The sequence below is a fragment of the Aethalodelphis obliquidens genome, unplaced genomic scaffold (assembly GCF_003676395.1).
Source record: "Aethalodelphis obliquidens isolate GAN/ISIS:26980383/991018 unplaced genomic scaffold, ASM367639v1 scaffold95, whole genome shotgun sequence".
Classification (NCBI taxonomy): domain Eukaryota; kingdom Metazoa; phylum Chordata; class Mammalia; order Artiodactyla; family Delphinidae; genus Aethalodelphis; species Aethalodelphis obliquidens.
Window position 1 is genome coordinate 4,365,820 of NW_020838039.1, and position 21,523 is coordinate 4,387,342.

Genomic DNA, 21,523 nt, shown 5'->3' on the forward strand with positions numbered 1-21,523 from the left:
TATGCATAGTGTTTATATCAACTGTAGTGAGCCAGTCATTGTTCCTTTGAAGTAAACAGCTCTGAAGAGAACAGACTGATGATTATAGCTATGATAGCTCCAATATTAGTTCCCATTCCTGGCATGGTAGGTTTTGTTGACAGGGTTGTGATGACCTGAGAAAAATCATTTTGTTGATGTGGAGTCAAGATCCACTTTTCACAAGGCTGAAGTTTGGAATGCATTATGTGATTGAAATTTAAGAATGAGAAGGGGCCTATAAGATGAAATCTACCTTCTGAAATGTTAAAAGGAATAACTATTACATTTTTCTGTCAGCAGAATCAGATAGAAGAAGACAAGTCTAGTAATGAATTAAATTCAGAATTGTAGCTGTATTAGTCAGGGTCCTCCAGAGACATAGAACCAATAGGATATGAAAGGAGATCTATTATGAGGAACTGGGTCATGCAGTTATAGAGGCTAAGGAGGCCCATGATCCACGAGCTGCAGACACAGGAGGCCAGTGGTGTAGTTCAGTCCAAGCCTGAAGGCCTGAGAATGGGAGAAGCCAATAGTGTAAATGTCAGCCTGAGGGCAGGAAAAGATGAGATGAGATGTCCCAGCTCAGCAGCAATGAGGCAGGAAAAAGGGGCAAATGCCTCCTTCTTCCACCTTTTTGTTTTATTCAGGCCCTTAACACATTGGATGATGCCTACCAGTTGGAGAGGGCAACTTAATTTACTGAGCCCACCAGCTAAAATACTAATCTCATCTAGAAACACCCTCACTGACAACACCCAGAAATAGTTTCACCAGATACCTGGGCATTCCCTGATCCAGTCAAGTTGATGCATAAAATTAACTACCACAGTAGCTAAGAGACAAATGAGCAAGACAGTTCGTTTTTCCTTAAGGGGCAAAAGACCTTAGGGAGTAAAAATATAACAGAATAGAAATAATAGAGAGTAAGTTGAAAAACCTTTATTCAGTTAACAGAGGGTGTCAAAGTACAATAATAATAACCAAGACTAGAAGTAAGCAAAGAAAAATTGTACCAGGGAATCAGAAAATTATATTCTGTTGCCTTGGACAGAAACAGTCTATGTCTGCAGTAACCAATTTGACCAGTCTTGGGAGGATACTGTTCACCCGTGTAGCTGTCAGTTTACAGACTACTGATGGACTGGACATCCAGTGCTCTAGAGGAAATGGTGTATGTCTTCTTAATTAAGAAACGTGAATCTAATGACCATCTTGGAGTTTTGCTGCTGTTTCAATTGTTAATAGTACATCATAATGTTCTTTCCATCATGGTTCAAGGGCAGAGTTCTCTGATGTCTTTCCCTGAAGACCAGCTTTTCAGGCTTCAGATCATGCAGGGTGACTGTTCTATAATGGAGCTTGAATCTGTTGGCAATAAAGCTGGATATGAGCCCCCTGTATTATTTAATCATATCAGTTTGCAATAGGTAGAATCTGACTTTGGAAATGAAATTCCCAAACACATGGAAAGGCTTATCATTAACTTGGGAGGAGACAACTTGTGGGTCCTGGAGGAAGTTGGTCTTGTTCCGGTCAAGTCTAATTGGTAATACTTTAGGCCTTGAAATTTCAAGGATTTCTGAGAGCTTTGCTCATAATAATTGTAGGATTCCATTGATTCTCTCTACTTTTCCTGATGATTTTGGATGAAAAAGACAGTGAAGTTTCTGAATAAAAGGTGAACATTTACAGAGTTAAATAATAGCAATGCCAGGGAAATATGTGCCTATGTCAATGGAGAGATAACTGAATTTCTTGACTTCCACCACACCCCAGTCAGGAAAATAAAGTCAAGCAATTATTATTATTATTATTAATATTATTAATAGAAGAAGGAGGAGGACTATTACCACTTTTAGGACCATAGTTCCAGTTATTATTTACTTTTTCTTAGGGTGAATCAAGGAAAGCCCTTGATTTACCCTAAGAAAAAGTAAATAATAACTGGAACACAATCATAGCTCATTGCTTGGGGCATTTGTATAAAATCCATTTGGGGATGTTCAAAGGGGTTTCAGGACTTTACCTCCTTTTCACTTCCTACTTTTATAGTTTTGTAAGGATCATGCCACTGGCAGCTAGGACATGTGTTAGAGATATCCTCAGCAGTAGCCTTATTAAAATCAGGCACCAACCTTATTTTCTAATTGTTGACAATTTATCTCCGCCACTGTGTGTGATGTATAAAACATGTTTACTTAACTCTACTTGAAATCTTTCGGCTCCAGAGATCTCTTGAGCGCCAAAGTTATCCCCATGAACTATGCATCTTAATCTCATTCACATTTTTTTCTCTGCATCGTTGGTTTGTCTCTGACGGTCAACAATAACCTCTGTAAGCCCCTTCAACATGAATCTTCCTTAAGTGCTTACAGGCACAATTACTCGGGTAAACGACGCTTGCTGATCATAGTGGTCACCTGCTATGTTTAGTTTTATTTGTTCAGAGGGAGGATGCCCCTGATGGATGACAGTTGGTTTTTGGCCAAGTAACAGAGACATGAGATTGTACAAGCACCGCACAGAAATTCTCATGTTGCCTGCTGGATGTGAAACTATGCCTCCTCCAGGCTGAGCATCTGCTTCCTTTGGGGTTTCTTAATTCGGAAGAAATCTATTGGTCCCTAGGTCATATGGTCATGTGCAAAAATTAAATTTCAACTTACATACATGTTTTGTTAGGGTGGTCAATAAAATGCTTTGAGTCATAATAATGTGTTACGGTGAGATAAAATTATCTGGAATTAAAGGAATGGAGCTCCCGACACCGTGGGGCTCGCCCCCGCCCACCAACGGTGGTGGGGCCCCAGGTTCCCAGTCCCCCTCGCTTCCCACAGTCTCCAGCAGGGGCCCAGCCCAGGCCTCCTCTTTCCCTCACTTCCCCCTAATTCCCCTTCCAGACGCTGCCCTCAAGTTGAAGCCTCAGCCACCACAACAGACCTCGAGCCTCAGCAGCCGCCCTCACGCAACAGGCCGTGGTCCGCTGGCCTCCCAAGAGCACCAGCCATCCTAACGGAGGCCTCCTGGGGGCCCCTGGCCTCCACCTCGGCTGCCCCAGGGCCTCCCGCGGCCGCTTCCCCCTGCCTGGGGCCTGCAGCTGCTGCGGGGAGCAGACTCCGCCAGATCCGAGGGCATCTTGGCGCCGCAGCCACCGCCACCACAGCAGAAATATCAGGAGAGGCCAGGGCAGCGGCCATCAGCAGCGCCAGGGGACAAAGCACAAGAAAGGCACCCCACAGTCACTGGTGTTTGAGGGTGACAGCAATTCCAGAATGCTGCATTTCCTTACAACTGTTGTGGGCTCCACTTGTGATGTAAAGGTGAAGAATGGTACCACCTGTGGATGCTGAGCTCAAAGTTCAAACTGGCAGTAGACGCTGTGCACAGAAAGCATCGGAGCCAGCAGGTGGTCCTCATCAGGAAGACACTGTGGACACCATGGTGTTTAAGTCAAGTGATGTCGTGCTTGTCTACTTCCAAAATGTTGACTTCAATTATGCTACTAAAGTTCACTGATTCAGCCATTGCCATGAACTCAAAAGTGAGTGGGGAGCACAAAGAGAAGATGCTTCAGTGCTGGGAGGGGGGCGACAGCAACAGCGATGACTATGACCTGGAGTCTGACATGTCCAATGGATGGGGCCCCAATGAAATGTTCAAGTTCAATGAAGAGAACTACAGTGTAAAGACCTCCTATGACAGTAGTCTCTTTTCTTGTCCCTTAGAGAAGGACAACTCAGAAGAGTTTCATCAGCGGGAGCTGTGTGCAGCCCAGTTGACTTGAAAGACTAAATCGAGCCCCCAGTACTGCCTGCGGATCGCCATGGAGAATGATGAAGGGTGCACCGAGGAGGAGAACAGTGCAATTCAGCAACGGGGTTCAGGAGGAGAGAGCCCCAGCTTGGCATCTAGAGAGGGAAAGTATATCCCTCTACCCCTATCGAGTTCAGGAGTGTCCCAGGGGAGGAGTTTGATGCAGTAGTTCTCGTGCCGGCCGGCCTGGCCTTAGCTCTTTGCCACCTCTTGGCTTTCACCATCTTGACAATAGCAGCCCTAGCCCAGGTTCTGAGACACACAGTATCAATGGAGGCCCCTCCCGCATGTCCCCTAAGGCACAGTGGCCTCTGAGAGGTACCAAGACTCTGTCTTCCCCCAGCAACAGGCCTTCTGGAGAAGCTTCTGTTCCACCTGCTCCTGCAGTGGGCCGGATGTACCCCCTGCACTCTCCCAAGTCAGCTGCCCCTGCCCCAGTCTCAGCTTCCTGTCCTGAGCCTCCCATCTCTTCAGCTTCCATCCCCATGATGTCATCAGTTGGGGATCCTGGAGTAGGCTCCATTTCCCCAGCTTCTCCAAAGATCTCACTGGCCCCCACAGATGTAAAAGAACTCCTGGCCAAGTAACCTGAGAGAACGCTGCAGTTCCAGGAGCTGTAGCTAGGAAAGTCCCTGGCCTTCAGAACAAACAGAAACACTTTCAACTGGAAGAACTGAGAAAGTTTGGGGCCCAGTTTAAGTTTCAGCCCAGTAGCTCCCCTGAGACCAGCCTGGATCCTTTCCCTCCCCAGATCCTAAAGAAGGAGGCCAAAGGGAAGGAGAAGGAGGTCTTTTGGCTTCAGACTCCATGGGGGCTGTTTCTTCCCTTTAGAATCCGTATCGCTTAAGGAGGACGAACTACCCCTGCCACCAGCAGGAGGCACCGAGGGGCGGGATCAGCCCCCTCTGCCTTGCCCAAGCCAAAGACATGACAAGGATGAGGTCCCTGTTGCTGAACAAGTGAAGAAGTCAACACCGAGCCCTAAGGCCAAGGAGTTCAATCTCACTAAGCCCCTGCTGTCTGTTAATAAATCAACCAGTACTCCACCTTCTCCTGGGCCCCGGACTCATTCAACTCCCTCCATCCCGGTGCTGACAGCAGGTCAGAGTAGGCTATAAAGCCCCCAGTACATTTCCTACATACCTCAGATACACATGGGACCAGCTGTTCAGGCACCTCAGGACAGAAATCCTGTGTCCAACTCAATGCCTGGACAGCAGGACAAGTACCAGGGAGCAAAAGGCTCCCTGCCCTCCCAGCACTCAGACAAATACCAGACAGCTTCAGCCCCTCTGATGATGCAGGCCACCGCCACCGCTTCTGCCCCACCTCTGGTGGTTGCCACACCTTATTCTTCCTACATCCCCTACAACCTACAGCAGTTCCCAGGCCAGCCCACCATGATGCAGCCCATAGCCCCCTACCCCTCACAGACAGCGTTTGCCCCCATGCTTCAAAGCAACCCACGCATGCTGATGTCAGGGAGCCATCCCCAGGCCATTGTGTCACCCTTCACCCCTCAGTACACTTCTGCAGAGCAGCCCACCCCCCAAGCCCTTTATGCCACGGTTCACCAGTCCTATCTGCACCATGCCATGTAGCTCCATGCGCACCAGCCACAACCAGCCACCATGCCTATTGGGAGCCAACTGCAGTCCCAGCATGTGGACCCTGGTCCCATCCAGCACCAGGTGGGGCAGGCCCCACACCTGGGCAGTGTATAGCCATAGCAGAGCCTGTACCACCCAGGGGTCCTGACAGGTACACCACCTTCTCTGCCACCTGGACCTTCTGCCCAGTCCCGTCAAAGCAGCTTCCCCCAACCAGCCGCTGTGTATTCCATCCATGCCCACCAGCAGCTGCCCCATGGTGTCACCAATATGGCCCATGTTACCCATGCCCATGTCCAAACTGGAATCACAACAGCCCAGCCTCCTCACCCTGGGGCTCCCCACCTGCCCCAGATGATGATGCTGCACCTACCCCAGAGCCATGGGGGCTCCCCTCAAGGTGCAATGCCCCACAGTGGGGTGCCTGCATTCTCAGCTTCCATACCCTCACCCTACCCCTACATCAGATACTCCCAAGGTGAGCAGCCTGGCCAGGTGCCTGGATGTCCGGGAGGAGCTGATGACAGGATTCTTGAGTTCTCATTAGCTGGAGGAATTTGGCTGATGCACTGCAGGTAGGGCAGGATGCGTGGGCTCTGGGTGGGGAGTGAGGGGTCTTGGAGGCAGGGCTGTTGCAGAGGGCACCTGCCGACCTGCACCTGTCTGTGATGTAGGGTAAGCAGAAGCCACAGTCGCTGCCACCAGGGGCTTGCTCCTGGCTCTGTTCTTTGCTTCTTTCCATCCTCCCTCAGTTGTGATCCAGCAGCCCCCCTCCCCGCTGCCTCCTCAGCTCTCAGTGAACCCAACTGTCTCCTGACTTAGCCAAGGTAAGGTCAGCACAGCAGACAACGTCAGGCTGGGATGTGGGGGGCTGAGTTGGGCACATGAGGAAGAGTTCTGGTTCACTGGGAAACGGCGATTGATCTGTGCCTCTGACAGCCCCATGAGACACCTTGAGGAGGCCGGTCCTATCAACACTCCCCCCCCACCCCACACTGATGGCATTGGATGAAGGGACAGCTGCTTGGGTTCTAATGTGCCTGCTCTCTTCTCTTTCCCCTCCAACCAGTTCAATCTCATCCCTCCCGGCAGCTCCCCTTCCACCCCCCATGGAACTGAAGATTGTCCTGGCTGTGACCTGAGACCTCCATGAGTGGAGGGAAGAGTGACCTATGTCTCTTCCCCCAGCAGCTCGGAGAAGTCCCAGCCCCCCAGCCCCTTATCTCCCCCTTGGGGAGCTGTGGAATTCCTGCCAAGCGCCTTGAATGGGAAGGGCCTCAAAGTGGGCAGGGCCAGGGTCCAGCAGGGGTGGGGGGTTTCTGCTCTGCCTCTGCCCATCCCCACCCCATCTTGCTCTCCTATCCTCTCATCTATCCCCCTGCTGGAGATGGAAGATCTTTTATTTTCTATTATTTATAACCTCAGACTTGGGCCCCCTGTTCGTCCTTCCCCATTAACTTGAGTGATCTGTGTGAGAGACACAGGTGACCCACCAGGATGGTTGGACAAGGACTTTTACTTTTTATTACATAAAAATATTTTTTAAAATTAAAAAAAGTATGAAATTTTAAACTAATGTGAGGTGCCCTCATGGGCTGTGGAGGGAGATGGGCATCTGGGAAGGGTCAAAGCAGAACCTGGTGTACAACACATTCATGGTCTCATGTGTGACATCCCCACGGATGCTCAACAGTAATCCTATGAGAGATTTTAAGTGATGATAAAAATGCTGCTTTACCAGGTAAATTCAGGGGCCAGGAAAATATTGGTGTCACCTCATTTGCACTCATAGCTGGCAAGGATTACATAAATGATTATCTACTTGAATACATTTCCTCCTTTTACTTTCAAGTCTCCAAGAAAAACCTTTGGTTGACTCGGTACATTATTTATCAGTAATTAAAGTTTAATATTTACAGTGTCTCCCCAAACTTGTGTTCTTTTAAAAATGTGACATAATTGTGGTGCTGCACTGTTCCATTTTCTAAGGGGTAGCTAATAAGTTTATAGTTCCTTCAGTTTAACAGGACACAAATTAGAAAGTGGGCCATACTTCTTGAAGTTTTTCCTAGAATTGGTTCTTATAATGAATTTTGAATTGTCCGTTTCCTGGCAGAATTCACTTGGGTTTCCAAGGTATCTTCAAACCCAGCTTGTGGGACCTCAGCATGAGGGTCCCTATAAAGCCATCAAGTATGAGGGGAATGCTCAACTAATGACTAATGTACATTCATGGGTGAGCTCTTTTCCTACTGGGGAGGAAAGCAGTTATCTCTTGGCCTTGGTTTTAGTCATCTTCATTGCTATAACAACCCAAAATGTTTCTACTCAATAACAATTTCCAAAGGCAAGAGAGAAAATGTGTTGCTAAGGAGACGGCTGACACACAGAGGAAGGAGGGGTTTACAGCATCTGTGACCATGCAGCTACGGTTTCTCATGCCTCTAGCTCTTGGCCCACAGGGACTCACAAAAGCCTCTCCATGAGACTGCAGTGACACAGAGATACTGGTAGACCCCTCACGGTCCTCAGATCATATTTCATGCCAATTCATCTCAATCCAGGAGATTTGATATGTATCTTGAATAACTTCCTTAGTGGCAAACCCAGAAGGAACAAACAGAGAGCTCAGTTTTACAATTGTACTTCATAAGTGGGAGATCATTTAATCACAGTCATAATGTAGTTGAGAATGTGGAAGCGATAGTGTGGTCGAAAGTGGACTTAGTTAAGACCTGAAGAGATGTATACTTGGTGTCACTGTACCCTGAAAAATCATGGTGGTCTTCCATATTCATCAAAACTCTTTTAAACAGAGCTCAAAGATATAAGTACTGATGTCTTCTCCTTTCTAAAAAATAATTGCACTTTAAATATCACTTAATTAACTTATCTTTTATTATTTCCATAATAAGGAAACCTAAAATTCTTAACAGCAATTGAAAACTGCAATGGTCTACCCACTAGCAAAGTCAAATTACACTGCAAAGGGAAAATTTGCCCAGGGTCTGCTCACCAGGTGAGAAATGTAAGAAAGAGGTAAAGAGAAGGTCTCTCAGGGGTGGAGAAGTTCAGGTGGAATGTTTACCTGAGGTGGCCACAAGTAGCAAATCTAAAAATCACAATCTTGAAGAGAAACTAAAGATCATAGATAAGTTGTTCCAAGTTTTCAGACTAATGACAAAGGCAAAGCAAAAGAGGGAGACATTCACTGAGAGCAAGGATATCTACAGCGTACAATGCTGAGCTGAAACTGTGTGCAAGGAACAGCGATTGAGGAGCATACCCACATGTGTCTGGTTGTATTATACAGGCCAGGAGGGTGGCTGGCAGCACTGTGCACTGTCAGACAGGAATGAACAGTGAGCTGCTCTAACATTTAGCTTAAGTCATAGAGGAGTTCTTTCTTTTTATCATTTTTAGTAAATTTCTCTGTGAAAAAAATATCAGTATACGGTAGGCAATAGGGTTCTGATTTGCTCAAAGGCGTATCAAACACCAAAGTCAATTAAAATTTCAGAACTCTATGATTAACCTATTCAGAGTAGAAAAAAATGTCCTTCAGTAATTGATACATTTTGCCGAGCCAGGTGTACCCCTCTTTATGTTATTTCAGGAGTAACATGAGTGTTTAACTCAATAAACTCATTCAGTGCATTCATAGTAAATTTAAGGAACACATTATAATTGTAAAAAATTTTCTCTGAGTTCAGTTTTACATTATACCAATATGTAGCATTACTATATATATTCAATAGAAATGTTTCTACCAAAATCCAAAATTTATGAGACTTTCATTAACTTCAAAGCCACTCATGGTATATCCTCCTTCCTGGAAGCTTTGGGTGTTAGAGGATCACTGTGCATTATTTGCTGTAAGAGGGACACTGAAATGCCTTCTGTACTGTTTCTGTACCAGCTCACAAATACAGTCTGGTTAAAAATTCTGTAATTACTAACTCTATGTGTCAACAAGTATGCCAAAAGCATTAGAATGAATCCTCTTTAAGGACCACTTTCTATGCTTATTAAACCTGGCAAAGTGCTGAACAAACAAAAAAATACAGACACATTTGAAAAAATAATTCAGTGAATAAACAAATGACGAGTATGCATTCAAAAAATACTTATGGGTTGCCTAATTGGTATACTCTAACTGTACCTTAGAAGTTGGGATTATGTTTGTAAACATAATATATGTAAAACTTGTGACAAATCTCTTCTAACACAAGGACTGAGGTCACTGTTTGAGTGTTTCAACTCGATCAACAAACCACTATAGGAAGCCTAATGTTCTTCAGTTAAATGCACCCTCAAGATACTGGTACAGGCTGAGGCGTACTCAATATGAAAAACTGCACATATTTAATCTGAAGATTATATAACAAAGCTATAAATTCCGAAAAGTCCCAGTTATCATTTAAAGTACTAGCACTCATTTATTCACGCATGGCCAATGTAGCACAGGTGGACAAGGGCAGCTTATCCTCCTCTGCCGGAGGCATGACTGCACCCTCTGTAGAGGCTATCTGCTCACCGGGAGTGACTTCATCTTTTACCCTGAAAGAAACAGGGCTCCCAGAAGTACCCCTGTGTCTTGACTTCATAACCACTATCACTGTCTTTTCCATGCTATGACCATCCTATCGCTTCTCTCCCTAGCTCCTCTCCAGGCAGTCAGTGTGCTTCCCATTCAAGCCTTGAGGACCAAAACTGACCAGTACTACTTCCATGATTCCCCAATGATCCTTCCCTCCATATCCAGATTTGCAGGTTTTGTGCCACAACTAGACAAAAAAAGAAGGGATTGCAATAGTTATAAAGAGGGTTTTTTTAAAAAATTAAAGGGAAACAAAATGTGACGTAGATTCTAGTTGGCTCATTAACAGCAACTTGGAAGTGACCTTATCCACAAGCAGAGCTGTGATGGCCTCTCTTTCAGACCTGAGATGTTAGGTCTACAAGCCCTTTATTTTATAGTTTTTATCACACTTTTAGCCCTTTAGCTTATCTTCAGCTTTATGTTCTATATTGAATATTTTTTACCTAGAAAACTTTAATTTGTCATATAATACCCAAGTCAAACATCATTTACTCATTGTTAAGTAAAGTTAGTTGATCCATCCCCAGTGCTTCCTCAGCTCTTAATATGTACTTCCATAACATGTGTTGTCATGTGCCTTCATGACATGTGTTAGCATGTACTTCCATAACATGTATTAATAAGCTCACGCACATGTGTTAACATGCACCTCCATGCTGTGTGTCAGCACGTGCCTCCATAACATATGCTAAGATGTACTTCCATAACTGTGTTAGCCTCTACCCCATAATGCACTTTAATGTGTGCCTCTGTAACATGTGTTAACATGTACCTCCATAACACATGCTACCACGTACTCTATAGTGTGTTAACACATACTTCCATAATGTGTTAACATGTACCTCCATAATATGCTAATGTGTACTCCTATGGTGTGTTAGCATGAACCTCCATAACATGTATTAATAAGTACCTATGTAATGTGTGTTAAAATGTATACTTATATGTCTTAGTCCTTTTGGGCTACTATAACAAAAATCCCATAGACTGGGCGATTTATAAACACCAGAAACTTATTTCTCACAGTCTGGTTGCTGGGAAGTCCAAGATCAAGGTGCCAGAAGATTTGGTGTCTGGCAAGGGCTCACTTCCTGGGTTATAAGTGTCCGTCTTTTTGGCTGTATCCTCACACTCTGGAAAGGATGAGGAAGCTCTTTGGGGTTTCTTTCATAAGGGCGCTCATCCCATTAATGAGGGTTCCACCATCATGACCCAAGCGCCTTCCAAAGGGTTGGGTTTCAACATATGAATTGGGAGGGGGACCCATACATTCAGGCTATAGTTCTGCATGACATGTGTTAGAATGTACCACTAGAAAGTGTTAATATACATCTCAATAATATGTATCAATATGTATTCTTGCTTCTAGGCAGGTGTACATGATTTAGTTCTTATAGACTGGCTGGTGGTTTCACTCTAACTGTACTTTATATCACTAAGAGAAAAGCTCCTATTTACCTTAAGCCATCAAGTCATACTACCTTAACTAATGCATGTCTCTTCCATGCATTAGTTGAGTAGCTAATATGCTTACAAACAAGACATGTAAGCCTTCATAAAGTTTACATTGTGGAGGATAGAAGTGTAATATAGACAAACAAATAAACTAGTGGTGATAAGTGATATTTGTAGACAAACAAATAAACTAGTGGTGATAAGTCCTACAAAGGAAGTATACAAACTATGACAGCAATTACTGCGGAACCTAACTTAGATGGGGCAGTCAGGGGAGGCTTGAGGAGGAACATCTGGGCAGAGATCTGAAGGTCCAGAACGGGCTAGTTATTTCCTTCCTTTGTTTAAACTGCCCTGTATCAGCCACCACTGGCACAGTGTCTGGAACATAGTGGGTGTTCATAGATAAATCAAAGAAAACTTAGAACATTGACCTCATGTAAAAAATATCTTTGTGTAGTAAATGAACGAGTGCATAAATGATTTGTGAAATCTGTATTTGGTGAAAGCTCCCTTCATCTTAAAGTAAGTACATGTAAATTGATCTAAATTAAACTTAGGTTAACATGCTATACTTTATTTTAGTCAAATTTGTATTTAATTAGGTAATTAACATGTTCTGATCATTTCACAACACTTTTATAGAATGCTGATTACAGTTCATAAATGAGCATTGTACTATGAATATTTAATATTTTGCTCATTACAAAGGGAATTCCACATTTTCTAAAATAATTTACAGTTACAAATTTCTTTCAATCATTTTTCTCTCATGGATTACTGCTATGTTTGGATACTATATCTTTACAATCTTTTCTTTAACATTCACGTCACTTAAAATCTCTCACATATAAAACACTAGTCATTTCTCAATTTTAAGCCACTTATTCCTGAAGGGATGCCCCTGCAACTGGTAAATTCCATTTCCTTTTGGATCTCAAAAGATAAGTAAGAATAGCAACACCTATGTTCTTCTGACAAGTCAGATGACCTGAAAATTGAATTCCTAATTAATATGCTCTGTTTAGACAATTACCATTATGTAAATGATCATTAGCATTATATCTGTGTTCAGAATTCATGATAAAAAATATCAAATTTTGGTCTTGTCTTGAAAAGTTTATCTAGCAAGAAGAAGCAGAGGACACAAATAAATATAGAAAACAAACATACTTCTTACTCAAGCTTGAAATGAAGAATAATATCCTCTCCTTGTATTGATCCTTTTTATCATTATGTAGTGCCCTTCTTTATCTTTCTTTATAGTGTTTGTTTTAAACTCTATTTCGTCTGATATGAGTATTGCGACCCCCACTTGTCATGAAATGAAGAATAAAATGAGCTGTTTGTTTCTCCAACTCTTTGAAGTGTTAGCCTTCCCACAACAATTTAATATTTTTCAATATGGACCACACAGATTAATCCTGGTCAAAAGAATTAACCAGCGATAGTATCAATTGTCAGGTCTGAGGATAAGTTTCTTAGTGATAGCACTGGTCTTCTGCAGAAGCCACAGAGTGTCTGGTAAGAGCAGAGAGGAGTCAACATTACAACTTGATCTTAAATGTATCTAACACTGTCCACCCAAGTGGACAAAACATAGTGATCAAATGTGTAAAAGCCAAGAGACCTGGAAATAAAATGTTTTGGCTTTTGTATGGCCAAAGTAATAGACAGACTAAGAAAAAAATATAAAGAGCAAAATCCAATTTAGTCAGTATACTATAAGGACTCACATATACTCTGACTTTCTTCTAATGACTTTTTTTACACATTTATGTTTGAGCATAGAATATGAGGATATTTGCTGGAGGAAGATTTATTGCTTTTTAGTCAAAAGGTCTGGAAACAGAAATGTGGAAGGAATTTGGAAGGAATTGGTAGGAATTGGGGAGTAAGCGAAAGCTAGAAGAAGTAGCCAAGGAAAACATCAGACAGAAGTTCTGTGTTATTTTTTAAAAGCATTATTTTTTAAAAGCAATTTGCATAATTGAACCATAAATTCTGTTGAAAACAACTGTGTCAACAGTTATTAAAGTCAATCTGGACCTTGAGTAAAAAGTACATTTTCTTGAAAACCAAAACCTCAATTTTCTTATTTGATTACTGTTTTTAATACTGTCAGTTATAGTGAGGTAAGAGAGCCCTTTATTCTGCATATCTTTTGTTTAATGAAGATATTTATCATCATATCAGGTTTTTCTTTTATTTCTTTGGATCTAGAGAGAGTTTTGGATATTCAAATGGTGGTGACTTTGAAAACTTTTTTCTTATAATAAGAATATTAATTCTTTGGGGCTTATTATGAAATTTTCTCCTACAAATGCAATACAGCATGTGTAGCAAATGGAATGTCACATTTGAGAAGGTTTTGAAATTTATTGCTGGTTTAAAAGTTAGGTTTTGTAATAAAAATGATAAGACAAAGCTTAAAAAAGTCTAAACTGCCCATTAAATTTTCAATGAAATGCAAGTATAGTGTGCTCATTGTTTGTATAAAGATGATTCCTTTAGAGAATTGTGTATACTTCATGAATATTTGGCTTTTCTCCATTATTCACCTTCCTACCTAACTGGAATCATGCTCACATAATAAATTTTTTGTTACTTGTCAAATATGTCTTTTTGGTAAATTCTTTTTGTTAAGAATCTCTGTTCTTAGAGAAACATGTAAGAGCATTGGTAAGATACAATATTTCTCCTTTCATTTTAATTCAGCCAGCAGCTTGAAATTTCTCCCCAAACAATTGAAATGCAGTCTTCCCAGCCCTCCTCAGGTTAGAGATGCTCAGTGCCAGTGTTTCGATAGCTCTCAGTCAGGCCTGTCAAATAGCTTGACTGTCTTCCCTGATCTTCCTTACAGTTGGGTGGGCTGTGTGACTACACTGTAGCCCATGGAACAAGAACAGAAGTGATCTGTGCCTCTTTCACACCTGGCCTATGAAACCTCCCAAGTGTGATCCTCCACACTTTTTCCCCCCTGCAGAGACTTTGGACGCCAAATGAAGATCATGGAGCACAAAATGGAAGGAGGCTGAATCGTAACGCCTACTTTGAACTTCACATATGGAGAAATAATCTGGTAGTGGATTGATGGATAAGATTTGAGGGTTTGCCTGTTACTGCAGTTAGTAGTACCTTAACTAATACATACATGTTTATACAGAAATTTTACAAAATTGTGACTTGAAAGGAGCAGGAGGCCATAGATAGAGATGGACAAAAGATAAATCATAGAAAAAAAGTTAGAAGAAACAGTGAATGCATAGATGAATAAATAAATGAATACTAGATACTATTATTATTAAAATACATATACTATTTACTTTCAGGTCTCCAAAGCCAACTTTTGATCCCTGGATTAAAGCATGAGGAGACACCAAACCGCTGGGCGTCTCACCTTCTGCCTTGGTGAGAGCTGTGGACAGGAGGGCTGCACCAGGGAAGGAGAGGAGGAAGCTCTCAAGACACACAAACTCCAAGACCTGGAGGAACTTGGCAGGAAAGAGACACAGAATTAGTAAGTGTTTAACACTGTTATTGGAGTTCTCATCTCACCAACAGAGAGAATGTAACATTGAATATTTTGAACACATATCCAATAAAGTAGGGAAAAAACATTTTAATATCTGTAGGTCTTGATTACTACTTTAATTTAACAGAAGATGATTCCCCCACTTTACTATTCATATAAATGTTATGTGATTAGAAAGTCAAGTGTTTTATGGTCAAATAGCTGTGGGAAAAGTTGAAAATATTCAGTTTCCCAAATTTATCTGATCGTAGACCTCTTTGATTGTGGAGAACCTCACAGTGTACAAGTAATAGGAGAAAAAAAAGCAAAGAACATGAAAGCACATGACGGAAAGGTGCAGGCACATGCCATCCTGGTCTTGCCAGCAAGTTGATACTTTTAATATTATTTATACTATAGACTGTATGGAATTTCACCCAACTTTGTTTATTATTCTGTTGTTCTCTGATTTTGTATTACAAGATAGCTAGTCATGCCAGTCAAAAGACTTTTCTTTTCATTGGGATCTTAGTTCCAAACCATGTTTCAATATTTCCAGGATGAGTTAAAGAAGAAACCACAATAACCAAAGTGCCTCATATAAATGTAATTGGTTAATTGAAGCAATAATATTGATCCATGTACAGTGTTCCATAGCTCGGCCCTCAGCATTTTGGGCCCTAGTACCCAAGATGACTTTTATAACTATAATAATCAGCTTTGTAGCTATTTCTTTGGCATCAGCTTCTTCTCTTCCATGTCTATCCTAATATATGTCACTGTATAAATTATTATTTGATTGACACTTACAGAACAATCCAAATTGGATACCAACAGTCTGGGAAATAACCTTGGGCAACAGAGAAGAGCTAAAAAGCAATTTCCTTGGTCTCCTACTGCAGCAGTGGAGAATCTGTTGCTGTCTCATGCCAGAAACAGATTTGAGAAATGAAGGGGCTGTGGAAGCGTAACCTATTAAGTTAATATCCTTGACTTTTCATACTCCCATCCCATGACTGGAGGGCTCTGCAGGCACAAAAGCAGCATCAACATTTCTACTTAAAATATAAGTGGGGTGGAGAAATCAGCTGCAGAAAACAAATACAACAAAGACTATTTGGTCGACAGGACACCACTCCATGATAATCATACCAGAATTCTTCAAAGAAGACAGCAGTATGTCCATTTTAATGTATACATAGTCCTTAAGTTGAAAAATAAAGCAAATCTCTTCTTTGGCTGACTTCCTTACCTTGTGAAAGAGAAAGTAAAATAAATAATGTGCCTACAGAGTCTGCCTGAGGAAATATATTTATATTCTTTTGGTCTTATTCCTGAGTTTTTCAAGTAGAATTATTCTTTCCCCCATGTAGTATTTTTTTGAAGTGGCACTCTCCTGTTTAAAGAGTTGTTTTTCTTGGCCTCTGTGACCTGAAATTGTACTGTTTGGGTGTAGTTCACTTTAAAATGCTCTGTTGAGTAAGGAATAGAAAAGCACGAACACAGGGATATAACACAGCCATTATTTTGTAATAACTTTAAATAGAGTATAATCTACAAAAATATTGATTGAACCACAAAAAAGAGAAAAGAATGAAAAAACAAGGAGCATTATGCATAGATTTGTCTGCACTGTTTCATTTTGATAGATTCTGTCATCTTTATTTATATCCAATTTTTGAATGCTGCAGAACAAAGGCACTTCACATATGAAAATTTTTCACAGTCAGAATCTCTTTAAAAAAATTTTTTTTTCTTTTTTTTTGCGGTACGCGGGCCTCTCACTGTTGTGGCCTCTCCCGTTGCGGAGCACAGGCTCTGGATGCGCAGGCTCAGTGGCCATGGCTCACGGGCCCAGCCGCTCCGCGGCATGTGGGATCCTCCGAGACCGGGGCACGAACCCGTGTCCCCTGCATCGGCAGGCGGACTCTCAACCACTGCGCCACCAGGGAAGCCCTAAAATGTTTTATTTTAAAATTTATTTGTTATTTTTTTTAACTGAAGTGTAGTTGATTTACAATACTATATTAGTTTCAGGTATACAACATAGTGATTCAATATTTTTATAGATTATAAATAACTTCCATTTGAAGTTATTACAAAATAATAGCTGTATTTCCCTGTGCTGTACAATAGATCCTTGTTGCTTATCTATTTTATACATAGTAGTTTGTATTGGGTTGACCAAAAAGTTCATTCGGGGTTTTCCGTGAAATGTTAAAAGCAATCTCTCTTAATCCCATATCCCTGTCTTTCCCCTCCCCCTTCCTTCTCTCCACAGGTATCCACTAGTTTGTTGAGTCTGTTTCTGTTTCATTTTATATATATTCCTCTGTTTTATTTTTTAGATTCTCTTAATATTACTGTTTAAAATGGGTCTTTTAATAACCATGGAACATTGGGTTTCATGTCCCCATTACCAGCAGAAAGAAGGGGACCCCACTTCATATAGCATCAGAGATCCAGCCCTTCCAAGGAATTTTTCTTCAGGGACAGATTCATGGCTTTGGTTACCTTGGTTCATAACTACCAGATGTAAAAACATGTCACTAGATAAACTTTATTATTTACATATTACAAATAAGAAAACACATTCAAAAAGTTGGGTTTTAAATTCAGATCTCTAGCTCCAAATCCATGTTCATTGCCATCAAAATACCTCATATAAATGAAACTGGTTAACTGACACAGCCAAATTCATCCATATGCAATCTACACAGCTCTGCCCTCAGCATTTTGGGCCCTATGTGTCCAAGATGACTTTTAGGATGAAGAGCAGAGTTGCTATCCTTGTACTGATTTTTACTCTCTCCTACTTTGATGGTATCACTGTTCTGTTGGAACGATCCTGCTTGAATCATCTGTTACTTCAAGTCACCTCTGCTTTGATGATTTCTCAAGTATCTGCATGCTACTTTTGTGAAACTTGTAGATTCTAAAGACCTTCACTCCCTCCTTTCCCCCTCTGTCACTCTTCATCTCGTCTTTCTTTCTTTCCTTCCTTTTCAGCTACCAGACTTTCTTGGAGAAAAAAAAATATTGGACTGAGCCTCCATTTCCCTCAGAAGATAAAGATTTCCACTCTTTTTATAGTTCTTAAAAAAATTCTCTCACCCTCATCTATCTTTCTTTGTTTTAGTCAGATTTTTTGACTTTTTGTAGTTGTGAACCTGTACTATTTTCTATTTGTTTCTGTGTCATCTCTTTTCTACATTTTAAACAACTACAAAAGAAAATCCGTTTTTCTTTCTGACCAGAGAGATTGCATGACACCCTCTGAAGTTAACTGAAGAACCAGAGATCTAGTGCACTGTTGAATTAGAATTTCTGAACTTAGACCAGTTGCTCCTATAATTGAGCCGTGCAGATTCATCTTCTTCCAGGGTTTTGCTCTGTCCTCAACAAACATGAGTACAACTACGATCATTGCTGCAGAGGGTGCCCCGTGACAAAAGCACATGGCCTGGGCCCTCCAAGAGGCTTACCATCTGAGAGACCTCATAATAAATTTCTGGTAATTTCCCTCAGTAAAAATAAGTAAAGAATCAATGTTTCCAAGCAGGAAACTCCTGAGAAAAATCCAAGTTATCTGTGATAGGACTGAGAATTGATTCCTTTATGCCTTAAAGCTCAGCTCTTTCCTCAGCTTATTTTTCCAAACACCGGAGGAGAGTTAGGCTCCGCTTGCATCAGGTTCCCAGTCCTGATCAGTCAGCTATGCCCATATGCTAGAATCATATTTTACTATCATAAAATTTCTGGACCAATCAGGTTGGACTGACAGTAGGAATTTTTCAAAAATATTTGTTGTCCCAGAGTCCTAGAGATTTCTAGATGGTTCTCAGTCCACAGCGGAGAGAGGGAAAGATAATTGAGTGGGTTGTGTCACTCTAATTTTCTTCAACCAGAGTAAATAAGTTTCATGTGTTTGGGGTATTGGTCTACTGCTGTTCAAACAGGGTTTGGAAAAACATGGTTCTGAAATTGTCTGGGGAAACACACCAACCAAAGTATAATGCTGTTTAAAGACTAAGATTCTGAATGAGGTAGGCATTACCGAGGCCAATAAATTCAAACAGCTAATGGGATGTGTGCTACCTGAATAGAAAACTATCTAGTGACCATAATTTATTATTCATAGAGTGAAAATTTAGTACTAGGCACTGTGTCAAGCTCCAGCTGAGAGCAGTAAATGTTTTCTAATTTCTCTGTGGTTGTACTTCTCAGACATTAGCAAACCTCTCACACAGGTGCTTAATACTTTATCTGAAAAATGGGTATACAGATAGTGAGAATTAGTCAATTTATGAAAAACACTTAAAATATTACCAGGCACACATCGTGTGCTCAATATGTTATCTTCTATTATTAGTAGTATTAATATTGCTATTAATAATGAAACAATTAGTCAAAAATAGTAACTTTAATAAGTGTATTTGAAGTTTGAATCCTGGCCAACCTAAGATTTCTATTTCATTACTGGTGTCTAGAACAAAATTTTCTAGAAAACATCACAGTTACAATTGTGTAAAGACTTAAGAGATCAAGATTAAGAAAGAAAGGAAGCTCGGCAGTAAGCCCAGTATTCAGCCCCAAATTTCACCATGAGGTATTTGCCATTTCCAAAGCAGAAGCTAAATAGAAATTGGTAGAAGAGAATCTGAGCAGAAGCTGCAAAAATCTCACAGGGTCGGCTAATGGGAAATTGAAGATCAGGTCCAACAAGGCTGCCAGATAAAATACAAGATGCCAGTTAGCTTTCAATTTCAGATAAAAAATTTTAGCATAATATGCCTCACATAATATTAGTAATTCAAAGTTCAAAATTAATTGGGCATTCTTTTTGCTTCATTTTAGGGTTTTTTTTGTTTTTTATTGTTTGTTTTTATATTAATTGGAAACCCCAGAAGGAAGGGCTATGCCAACCAACCAGGTTTCTGGCTAGAACTCCAGAAAATCTATACTCTAGAACTAGTAATGAAGAAGGCCAAGCCTCACAAAGTGCTTCAAATCAGTTCAATTGCTAGATGCATTAATGTAACATAAATTTGCCTTTTAGAAGGAGAATTAAATTCTTGCTAGAGAAAAATATAATCTAGCACCTCAAATTATCTCTAAAATTTTCCAGGATTTAATTAAATGTTACCAGAATTAGCAGGAGATTAGACAACTTGACCAAAAAGGAACTGAGAATGAGAAAGACAGAGAGAGAGAGAGAGAGAGAGAGAGAGAGAGAGAGAAGAGAGAGAGAGAGTGAGGGAAAAGAGAAAATAGAAATATATCCACTGGAGATTATCAAAGATATACGCTCTTTAAAACAACTATGATTGACTTGTTCAATAAATTAGAGGAAAGAGAATTTCAGTAGAGAACTGGCAACAATAAAAGGAATCACTATGGAGAATAGTATGGAGTTTCTTTAAAAAACTAAACATAGAGCTACCATATGATCCAGCAATCACACTCCTGGACATATATCCAGACAAAACTATAATTCAAAAAGACACATGCACTCCAATGTTCATAGCAGCACTATTTACAATAGCCAGGACATGGAAGCAACCTAAGTATCAATTGACAGATGAATGGATAGAGAAAATGTGGCATATGTACACAATGGAATATTATTCAGCCATAAAAAAGAATGAAATAATGCCATTTGCAGCAACATGGATTGACCTAGAGATTATCATACTAAGTGAAGTAAGCCAGACAAAGACAAATATCATATGATATTGCTTATTTGTGGAATCTTAAAAAATGATACAAATGAACTTAATTCTAAAACAGAAATAGACTCACAGACATGGAAAATAAACTTATGGTTATCAAAGGGGAAAGGGGTGGGGGGGATAAATTAGGAATTTGAGATTAAAATATGCACACTACTATATATATATATATATATATGTATATATATATATATATATATATATATATAAAACAAGGACCTATTTTATAGCACAGGGAACTATACTCAATATCTTGTAGTACTTTATAATGGAAAAGAATCTAAAAAGAATATATATATATAAAACTGAATGACTGCTGTACACCTGAAACTAACACAACATTATAGATAAAATATATTTCAATAAAAATTTAAAAAAAGAAATCAGCCAATATTCTGAAAATAAAATTGTCATAACTGAGATCAAGAACTCAATAAATGGCATTAAGAGCAGATTAGACACAGTTGAAGAAAAATTAATAAATTAGAATATAAGAGAATAAAAAATGGACAGACTGGGGTCCAGAGAAGTACAAGGATAGGAAGTTCAGAAAAAAGCATAAAACAAATGGAACACAGAAACAAAGGATCTAACATGTGTAATTGAAGCTTCAGAAAGAAAAAGAGAAAATGACAAAACACCAACATTGCAAAAGGCCAAATATTATATCAAAAGTTATTAAGGGCTTCCCTGGTGGCTCAGTGGTTGAGAGTCCACCCGCTGATGCAGGGGACACGGATTCGTGCCCCGGTCTGGGAAGATCCCACATACT

General features: G+C 40.7%; 1 pseudogene; it reads left to right on the forward strand.

The window, feature by feature from the left end:
* Window positions 1–474: 474 nt before the first annotated feature.
* On the forward strand, window positions 475–6,589 carry LOC113614402 (ataxin-2-like protein; annotated as a pseudogene).
* The last annotated feature ends 14,934 nt before the right edge of the window (window positions 6,590–21,523 follow it).